Source organism: Malaya genurostris, chromosome 2 (assembly GCF_030247185.1).
Source record: "Malaya genurostris strain Urasoe2022 chromosome 2, Malgen_1.1, whole genome shotgun sequence".
NCBI classification, from domain to species: Eukaryota; Metazoa; Arthropoda; class Insecta; order Diptera; family Culicidae; genus Malaya; species Malaya genurostris.
Genome location: NC_080571.1, coordinates 82834822 through 82846132, shown reverse-complemented (window position 1 = coordinate 82846132; position 11311 = coordinate 82834822). Strand labels below are relative to the sequence as shown.

Sequence of the window (11311 nt, the reverse complement as noted above, 5' to 3'; positions counted from 1 at the left end):
TATCATTGAAATGTTGATTAATAGCTAGCTGTGTCCTATTTTGCCTGCAAGAAATTACCGGCATACCGGATTTCCCTGCCATAGTCGACGGTTTTGAAGGAGTAAGCGATATATCAAAGGGAAAGCATCGCTCTGATTGGTCAATCGATGCAAATGCGAATCTGTTGGAAGCACGCGAAGCTATAAATAGAAGCAAAATTATAGCTAACGTTTCGGTCTTAAGCGCAGCATGCTAGAGGTAGGTTGTTGCTAGACAGCAAGACAAAAAGTGCCATAAAACGATTTGAATCTTTAATTGCTATGCTCTGATCTTGTGTCTTGAAAGATTGGATGAAATCCCATGTTATGGCGTTTCGCCTGAGAAATTGACAACTACCCCAGGGTAAATTTTGAGTGCATAAGGTTAATTTCTAATTTATATAAGATGAACTGATTGATAATGAGAAGAAGTTTATCGCTTCAACCGAAATCGCAGAATGGTAGAGAAACTTAACGCTATAAAAATCACTGCTTGCATCCAAAACTTGAACACAAGCTTGACGAAGACAAGCTTTGATATCAAAATCCGTATCGCAAGTATGTACAAAGATATAATTGCATACATTTGGGATATTGGTGTAATTTCGTCGGCTATAGAACAAATAATTTTCGGTATTGGTTCCTAATCAAGATAAATCTAGGCAGACTCTCGTGCAATTGCGGATTCAAAAGTGTGACGATCTATTGAACTGTTTGATTGTAGATCATTAGAAATTTTGGTTGCCTTGTTCCACAACAATGGCTCGAACAACCACATGGGGCTGATCCTTATATTTTTTTTAGTGCATATCACCTTGTAATTCCGAAACCAGAAGTCGGGCCTTGGTTGTAAAGTTGGTTTCCAAAGGCCAAAACATTCAAAGAGGAAAAGAAGAAAAAACACTCTTCGTCACATAGAAAACATGTTTTTCTGATTCTTGAAGGTCGTAGCCTAAGTGTCATAATCGTCATTTGTGCCAAGTCCATTCGTTCATTTCGTCTTCGACTCATCGCTGCATTATCAATTCATATTGAACTACGAATGTCTCCTAATGGTTCAACATAAACCGCTAAACAGGCGTTAAGTTTATGCTTTTCGAAAAATTCTTTTTGTGCCGAAATACCATGTTTTTACTAAGGTGTCGTAATAGTTGAAACATTTTTAAAGCAAATATGTTGTGTTTTAGTGTATCAGGATTTGTAATTAATATTAATATTCATATATTAAAATGGATTTTTTAGAGTTTTAGGAATTTCAATCCTTACAGCCTAGAGTTATAATTATATTTATTAAAAGTAGTTGACGTTAATCTAAATCTGCGCAGAACTCCCGACCATGATCGCACGCAGGATCGAGAGCGCAAATCTCGCGGTAAACTTTTAACGCCAGCACATGTTTTATTCAGCGAATCAACGTAAAAACAACCCACCAATGAAACAAAAGAGCAAAAGAAGATGCCGAAGACAGCAGCAACAACAACAACAACAACAACAAAAAGCTATGCTGTCCGTAGCACAAGCCAGCGCTAAGTCAGTACGCTATCAGCTGCATACCGTTGCAGAGGTTCCAATATTCTTTGTCCTTTTTTTGTTACCGGGTTTCCAACGGACGAACGAACAAGCGAACGTTAGAAGGTCTCAAGTGCGGGTCCGGCCGGATAAGATCGCAGTAAACACAGGCGGGAATGATCACGAACTCAGAATAAGAGAAAAAAAACAAAAAATTGTCTTTTCCGTTACAGGTTGTTCTGTAACGTTGTATCACGTGTGTGGCGTTGTTATTTTTTGTTGTTTCGAGTGTGTACGTGAAACGATCAGTAAGAAGGGCTTGATTTAGGGGTCCTCGGTGAATAAATTACGAATACCGGAAGCATGGAAGCCGTGCTAGGCTGTCTCAGCTGCAGGATGGAAGTGAATCAGAAATTTGATCGATTGTCTTATGTGCTGAAATGAAATGAAGGCTTGTTGCTGTGTGTGATAGTGAAAAGTGTGCCTGTTTAAAAACCCCAAAGCAAACAACCGTAAATCAAGGATCCTTACGGTATTCGGCGGGCGACGAGAACCCCAAGTTTAGCAATTTGTTGTTGTGCTACTTTGACAGCTTTGACAGTCAACGGCAATAGCGATGGATTGCGTGCCGGTAGGCATTGTTGTTTACAGCGGAAATATGTGCTGGCGAGATTCCCATCAGCATTAGCGGGGGGCGTTCGTTGGTCGTTGGTGGTAGAACCAATGCGCAGGTACCAACAGCAGAACGGATCGGACCAGCGACAAGTGCTGCCTAAACATTCAAAAGGTTTGTTTATTAACGAATAATAAGCTCCCGTTGCCTTGGAGATCGTCGATAACGATGCCGCATAAGTGACGGATATGCCACATGTAAATGATTGAGTTGTGGGAAAAAAGTTACCGTTTTAACCGATTCATGCCATGCAGACTTTTTAAGGTTACACTTAAGATTACTATTCTCTTCATATGTAGAAAGATTTATGAAACGATCTAGCCATTTTTGCAAGTGAATTCGATTCCGGCATTTGGCGGTTATTTAACAGTTAATGACAAGCCAAGAGCTAATCGGTTTATCTTACAATTGCATGACCAGTTTGTTTAAATTCATCAAATCTTATAGTGTAGGTATTTCCAACCAGTAGTTTGTGGACTTCTCGGAGACCGTATTTTCGGGAATCGCGGATTTTAATATATTTCAATCTCAGCAAAATTCATCAGTGAATGCGAATGTTTTTAGAATATCATGAAAAAATCCTGTATTTTATTTAGATCTGACTTCCCTTTCTGGAATTACAGGGTGGTGCATTGGTGCAACAATTACAGTTTCTAAAGAGCTTTTTTTTGGTCAGGAAATTCTTCAAACTTGGGATTCTTGAGGATCAAATAAACTCGCTTCGGCTTTACCGGTTTCTCGTTATCGGTTCCGGAAGTACCCAAAATGCCCATTAAAAACTTTAATATCAAACCAGATCGATATTAAACCCATTTTCACAAACTTAAATTCATCCAGTTTTATCCAGATCCTATTTCCTGTTTCTGTACTGTGGGGTGATGAGCGTTAAGAATTTCGAACTATCGTTTAAAGTAAAGATTCAAAGAACGTAAAAACTCACCGCAATGTTGTATAAAATTGACCGAATGAACCGGCTTTGGCTATAACGGTCTCCGGTTTCCAGTTTCGGTAGTATTAAAAAAAAGGTAAAAACTCCAAAACTGAGCTTACTTCGATGGTTCCTCCATTTTTCATAAACTTAGATGCATATGGAAGGTCTAATGACTTTATAGGTTACTGTAAAACTTTTTCCTACTTCTGATTCAGCAAGCAAAGGGCAAAGAGTGTGAAAAATTACAAGTTTAATCTTAAAATTACACTTCATAAAACGTACAAAATCCATTAAATTGTTCCAATAAGTCTTGTTTCTTTTAAACGTTCTGGAACCCAGTTCCGGTTATACCGAAATAAATAATCAAACATTCTAAAATGGACCTTCATCGATTTCTCATATAAACATTGATAGAACGGTATCATTACACCAGTAGAAGGATTAAAACTGGTTTAGAAATTATGTAGTAGTAATTACGCTGAGCACGTCAAATTGCTCCAGTCCTGGAAACAGTTATTTAAAAAGCCTTGGTATTACATTCCTGTAGCGGAATTTGACCTTCTGTTTCAACAGACTTCGCAGCCGATTTAGAGTGTACAGAACCAATGCATGGCTGGTGCTACGATTCTACTGACACTACGAATCCTTCCAGGTCGGGGCTCGAACATACGACAACTGGTGTGTAAGACCAGCGCTCTATGCATTGAACCGCCAACCCGGGACATTTAGCAGCTGTCTTGATTTACTAAAGAAAAGCGTTCAATTGTTTTTTGTGCATGCAACTTTTTTTAGTTAAAACTTGAGTTTCTTCATATTTACTCATGTTTTATTAAAGGAATAAAGATGCCAAAATATGAGTAATATTAAATCCAAATAGAAAAATGTGCATTACCCAAAAATTTGTAGTGATTTTAACTCGAAATTTGAGTTCTTTGAACTCTAATTATAACGACGTACTTTCACTCATATTTGAGTACATTTCACTAAACATTCTGTTCCACAAATTGTATTAGAATAGTTCAAAATTGTTCAATTATTGTCTCCTACAATCCAACAATCCATATTGAAGTGACCTGTATGGGAATAAGTAAAACTAAATGGTTTTGAAACATTCCTTTTTTTGTCAACTTACTGCACTCTCATTGAACATAACTCAAAATTGAGTGACACACCCCTCAAATTCATTAAAGAGTGCACGTACCCTAAACTTGAGTTACCACCTATCTTCTCATTTCTGAGTAAGGGACGAAGCTGTCAAACTTTGAGTATATTTCACTCAAAATAAGGAATAAATATTTTTTTCTCAATTTAAGTGAATTTAACTCAAAATTTGAGTTTTTTGCACTCAAAATAAATAAATTCTTTTTCGTTGATGTTTATATAAAAGGATTCCCTAATTAAAATCATTCTTATTACTATTAAATAGGAAGGGCAAAAAAGTAATTGAAAACCGTTCAATTTGACCGCGTTGGAGTCAAAATTGAACGATTTTGATATCCTTATCTAGGATCTTTCACTTAGCATAATTGAAACCACAAAATTACTATTGAACACATCTACACAGATAATAATATTTTGTGAATTTACATCTATTTTCATGCACATATTTGGAGCAGGTAATTAAACATAAAATTACTTTACATATCTGTACGTTTCAATATAATTTAATCGCAAAATAAGCGTTAATTGAAAGATACAGTTATATTAATTGAAAATTCAATGCAATCCAATTCAGTTTTGCATCGATGAAGGTTTTCAATCAAAATTTCGATTCAACCCATGTTACTATTGATTTACATCTCGTGTAAATTTCATTATTTCTTTCTGTGTATAATTGATGATAATTCCAAAAGCCGGATATAGAAACGGTAATGAGAAACGACGTATTCTTGCATTCTTTAATTCGATAAGAATATTTCGATAAAGAAAACGCACTGAACTGCTAGAAGTATTTTTTTCACTCAAATGTTTGAAAACTCAACACTTTCTCTAATGTATGAATAAATGCGAGAGAACTCATGGTCTTAGTAAATTTTACTCAAATCCATACTCAAATTATGACATATTGTTCCAGTTTATAAATTTGAGTAAACGCAACTCAAACCATGAGTTATGTTCAAAGAGCGTGTGGATATAATTACAACCTAGAACACCCATAAAAATCACAAATTTCAGGTAAGGGTCTTCGAATCTTCAATCAAAAACAAATTTAATCAATATATTCTTGACAAGTGCTTGTATTTAACACTAGATTTACGGACCGAGCCAATTTGACTCATAAAACATTCGTTCGCAAAAAATCTGTTTCAAAACAAGAGTTTATACATAAAAAAATATTTTCCATGATTGTTTTGATAGTAAACATTTAATTTAAATTGATTTGGAACTTTTTCTTTGAAAAAAAAACATCAACTTTCTTGTGTAAGTCAAATTGGTCACTATTTTCACAGTCACTATTTTCACAAGTGTGAAAATAGATACTTTGTGAGAGTGTAATGACGTAACATAGTAGAATTAAACGGTATAACAACAGTACTATTAGTGAGAATATTCTACTAACAGCTCAAACAGACATTTGGTGACTGTACACAACCGATCCGTTGACTGTGTTGAATTTCATACTCAATACATTCTTCATTATGTCAATTATAATTTTCATGATCACTGCTAACTTCATTTTATTTGATAATTCTGCCTGTAGCTCACAAGGCAACTTGGTTTAACATAAGACATAAGACAAAATACATGGAGGCAGTACAGCTGAGCTGTCAAGGATGAACGCTTGTTCATTTTTGACATCGCGCTTGTTGATTTTTGACATCACGATAAAAATAACCTAATTAGATTTCTTATCGTGACGTCACAAATGAGCAAAAATTCATTATTATTATTATTATTATATCGTTTATTTATACCCGGTTTTAACTTAGTTTCGGTCGTTCACCGGGTCTGCGCAAAAATTCATCCTCGACAGTTCAGCCGACGACACGACCAGGCACTCCGAAGGAAAATCGGAATGAAAAGTGTTCGTGAGAGATTTACCGCCAGTTACCACAAGTATAGCGACCCCTTGACAATGATAAAAATAATTTTCTTGAGCAACACTGTTTAAGTTGCTACGAACTAGTTACCAAGGAGCCCCATAATAAATAAACAAACCATTTGAGAAAGTTTTGAAACAGTATTATTATTTTCAATTGTGTGCCATCAGTGGCAAATTATTAAAAAAGCAAGATTATTCTGAAGACATCGAGAATGTACGTAGCTGTACGAGGTGTCGCGAGCCATTGGCCGGGGACTTGTCCCTCTGGGGATGTTCAACGTAACTGGTGACTTGTAAAAGCCGAAGGAGCTAGGCGTCTACAAGTTCAACTCTTTGGATTTGCACTAGCCGAACTGGGACTGGAGCAGGGTGCCCAATATCCAAATCTAACACTAGATGTAGTGCTATAACAGACATGCGTCATCTTATATCATCATAATCGCTATCCAGTAGCTCTACCTGTAATTTAGTGTTATCAAACTCATTCATAATGCCGGTCATTCTTTTCAGGAATATTCAATCGAGTTTCCGAAACATCACCATAGCTTAATATATTGTCATCAAGCTAGGAATTTCGTGCCAGTCTGCACGAAACAAACAAAGAAATCCGATATTCTTGACATTCGACTACTTCAACAGGTTCCAGATACCTTACGAGAAATCGTAGTTATTGACTATTTTCTGCTTGAGAATAAATTATCAAATTATTTGAAGGAAACTTGTTTTTACGGGTGGTTTACAATGTGCATTTAAGAACTTATAATTTTGATCAGAGGAGCTTGATTCCCGCACTTTTCAAGTGTCTTTCATGTTCATCAAATTCTACACACGCTTTGCGAAGGTCTTCAAATAACAGAACAGAAGTAGAGGAGTTTCTCGAATGTTTAAAATATGCCGGCGAAGTGTTTTACAACATGTACGCTGATCAGCAACGAGGGTTGAACGATTTGGAACAAACTCAGAAGTGGCAAATATACAAAGATTTGTGGAACAATTGAAATAGTTGTACTTTCAAAAGTCATTAGAAAAGGGCAAATATGAATTCGGTGTATTTGTACCTGTATATGAAGTGCGATTCTGGAATGGATTAAAAAATAAAGCTCAAAGTCTAAAGTATCTTTGATTTGCTGCACTCGAATTTCATGCATTTCGTAGAATAGTACGAATATACCGGATCGATTCAGTTTGATCATTCATATTTCGATAATGAATTTCGATGATTGGGCTGATAAAAAGTTTCGCAACAGAGGTACTCCATACAAAAGATCTTGGTCACATACGGAAACCTGATTGCGCTGGATTTTTCATATGTTCGAGCCCCAGCTGAACTAATCGATCCACTGTCCAGACGTCTAATGATGCTGCAGAACTTGTAACTTGCCGCGAAATAAGGATTTTCCACCCGAGGCAGTTAGTTTTGTTTACATTCCTCAAGTCTTCAATAAGCGGTAACCAAGGTTTCGATAATTGTCGATAATTGACACAAGTTGACGAATTATTGATTTTGAAATAATTCGTCAACTTGTGTCGCCAGTTTCAATAGTTTTTCAGGTGATTTCATTTTGACATTACCAGTTACTGAGGGGTACTTAAATTTGCGATACAGTTTCGATAGACGAGTGGCAGGTCGTGTCGTCGGTTCAGCGGTACTGTTTACAAACAAGCTTAAACAAAATCGAGGAACGGATCTCAAACAATCATCTTTACACTTCACTACAAGCCACTTTTATTTAATAAATCTTTGAAATGAACCTTATTGTTTTTTTTTATTTAGGCGATATGAACCGTGATCGGTCTCATCCGTTTGTCAACAGACAGACAAAAAAGTCCGCCAAACTGTCAAAATGTGTTAATCCGATTGAGGTTAGCAGTGACGGTAAAAAACCTGATTAAAACAGTTACTCTCTTGAAATAATAAATATCTCTTTCCACTCACTGAGAGAGAGAGAGTGCCAATCGCTCATTTCTAGTGGTTCAAGATAACAAATGAACCATAAACAAGTCTATATAATATCGTAACACTCACTGGTAATTATTTTGAAAACCACCACCCTTTGTTTAATATACCAATCTGTCATTAGGTTTTGAACGAAAATGACATAACCTGACAAAATGAGCAGGATATACTCGGTTCGACAGCTATCAAACTCAAAAATTACTTCGAATCGTCGACAGTTCATTTGTGTCGTCCTCGTGTAAAACCTAATTAGGTTTTACACGAACATGGCATAACCTCACAAAATGAACAGAATGAACTTTTTTTTGACAGCCGCCGTGTATTGGTTTACAGTTCAAAAGTTCATCAGAGGTTCATCATTTGAATTTAAAAATGGCAAGTCGCCTCACACTAAACAGATTTATACAAATATCGCTCCTTTTGCTGAAAACGCATACAGGCAATCTTTTTAGTTATTTTCCCTGTGGAACACGTTTTTAACAGACACTTTCCCGTCATTTTTCAGTTCTTAATTTTCAGTCGCAAAACAAAACAAACACACGACAGCTGTCAAAGATGAACTTGATTCATCGGCAGTTCATTTGTGTTGTCATCGTGTAAAACCTAATTAGGGTTTGCACGAACATTACATAATCTCACAAAAATGAACAAGATGAATCAATTTTGACAGTTATCAGTGGTTTGATTATGTGTTCATTGCGTTTATCCTAATTTGAATACGTTTTTATAGATAACTAAACAAATCACTGATAGCTGCCGTAAGATGAAATTGATTCATCGGCAGTTCATCGGTAGTTCATTCGAGTGGTCATCGTGCAAAACCTAATTGAGCTGATATTCATTTCTGTTCACTCGAACATTGTACATTTCGGCCAGCTCAAAGACGTCTAGAAATTTTTCCCGCTTTTCCTCTTTTGGAATATTATTTTTAAGATCATACATGACCTTTTGCAATGAAACATTTTTTTGAAAATTCTACAGTGGTGTAACCCCTTAAACGGCAAGTGAGATTTCTAATGACTAATGATGATTATTTATGGCGTTTTTCATTGAAAAACACTAGTGGCGTGAATTGCTCTGGTTTTGCACTTTCGAGCAAAAACGACAATAAAACACCATAAAAAATTGCACTTCTGCTCGAAAGTGCAAAACCAGAGCAATCCACACCACCAGTGTTTTTCAATGAAAAACGGCATTTATTACAAACTCTTACCAGCCGCTACCTAATTTTAGGCCAAAACCTACCCTAAATCAACTAAAGGGCATCTCCCCAATTTTAGGTAACGAGTGACCTCAACAGTACACAGAAAGAAAAGATGAAACTTACACGACATGTAAACCGATAGTACTATGAAATAGACATCAGTTGAAACGAAAATCTAATTTAAAACCATGATTAATGTAAAATTACATTAAGATTCATTTAGTTTTTCATTGAACAAGACTGTATATTTACAAACTGCTTTGGTTTGTTATGTAACTTTTCATTCAATTACCTGCTCCAAATATGTGTATGAAAATAAATGTGAATTCACAAAATATTTTCATCTGTGTAAGGTAAATGTAAGTTTACCCAAAATGTTATGCCATAAAGAAGCACGCCACCCATTTTTTACAAAGTCAAAGTTTGAGTAGATAACGACCAAATTTTGGGTACCTTATAGAAGAGCTCGACAACGAGTGATTTCTCCTCAAAAAATAGGTAAATTGATTTCCAGTGCAGGTTTTGTAAGATAACTTCACAAATCTTGGTAAATTTTTCAAAAGAGCAAGTGACAGTTAGTCTTTGTTTACTTTCTTTTCTATTAATTGCGTAGCGGTTTTCACGTTTATCTCTCAACTCTTTGTACGAAATGATACCCGAGACCTTCGATTTTAAAATTTTTCTATTCTGAAAATCCAAGAATTGCTTCATAATCACAAACAAAATAACAAAGAGAAACTGTCACTTGCTCATACGGCCATTTGTTAAATCAACCGAGAAATGTTTAAATTTCATGTTTAACACGTTCCGGTGGTTTGTTTACATTTTCAATAACATGTATTCAAATTAAAATGAACACGTAAACAAACCACCGTTAGCTGTCAAGTGATGTTCATTCAGTAAATTTGGTCACTTTCGGGCAAAGCCTGATTGACGATGAATCCAGTGAGTCTCATTTGAGTATGTCAACAGAAGTTTATTGCGCATTCCCCGAAGAAACAGTAGAATTTTGTAGAACATGTCGAAGAATATGCACAACTCAAATCCACAAATGGCCCACTTGCTTGGCCCTTTATTTACAAAAAATACTCTTTTAAGCGGTTAGTGGAATGATCTAAAGTGCTCTGAAAGAAATAATTCCACTATATTATGTGTCTGTTACTATCTCGTGACATTAGTGGTGAAATAGTAAAGATTTTTTAATATAGTCGAGTTAATGATGCCAAAAATCTGTTTAAAATTGGATGGGCTGTAGATGTTCAAAACCTGACCACTATTAGCAAAGATAAACTCAATATTACAATGTCCCATACGATACATTGAAAAATCTTGGGTCAGTAATCGTGAACCAGTTGGTTCAGTAATAATGTAATGTTATTGACCCTCCGTTAATAAGCGTCGACTAGTTCCTACAAAATGTCATGGAAACAATACATGTTAGGAATGAATCAAACATATATTTACATTCAGCAAATAAGGATTCCGTGCCAAAACTGACTTTAATGCTTCATGGGATGAACAATAACAAACTAAATAAATTCTACAGAATGGTTCTAAGTAGTTTTTACTTTCTTATTGCAAGAATCACTGGATATAAGGCAAAACTATTCAATATCGTTAATACTGTAATTTGATATTTTTCCAAACATAAACAATCATCGTCATAGCTCAAATCGTCATAGCTTCACATGATACATAAGAAATCGCAGACTACTCCATCTTGAGTTTATCTTTGACTGTTAGTACGGTTTGAACTTACGTATATTGAATTCGCCATGCTATATAGAATACAAAAAAGCAGTTTTATGCCAAAAATTGGCATCTTGTTCTCACTGATGCACTTCTAATATCGTATACACTGTTGATTTTCAGCGACTATCTACCACGTTTCATTTAGTTATACAGTATTCTATAGAAAATCGTGTAAGGGTCATTTTACCGATACTATTGTCTTGAATTCATTTTAAGCAAAGAAG

At 35.6% G+C, this 11311-nt stretch overlaps 1 protein-coding gene across 5 annotated transcripts in view; it reads left to right on the top strand.

The window, feature by feature from the left end:
- Positions 1 to 1630: 1630 nt before the first annotated feature.
- The window catches only part of LOC131428323 (uncharacterized), a 374248-nt gene continuing 364567 nt past the window's right edge, over positions 1631 to 11311 (top strand). For 2 of the 5 annotated variants that reach the window (XM_058592214.1, XM_058592212.1), the window contains exon 1: positions 1632 to 2314. The gene's annotated coding sequence lies outside the window, so the exon portion shown is untranslated. Of the gene's footprint in view, positions 2315 to 11311 lie in introns of all 5 variants that reach the window. The other 3 variants (XM_058592216.1, XM_058592215.1, XM_058592213.1) reach the window with 2 other exon arrangements.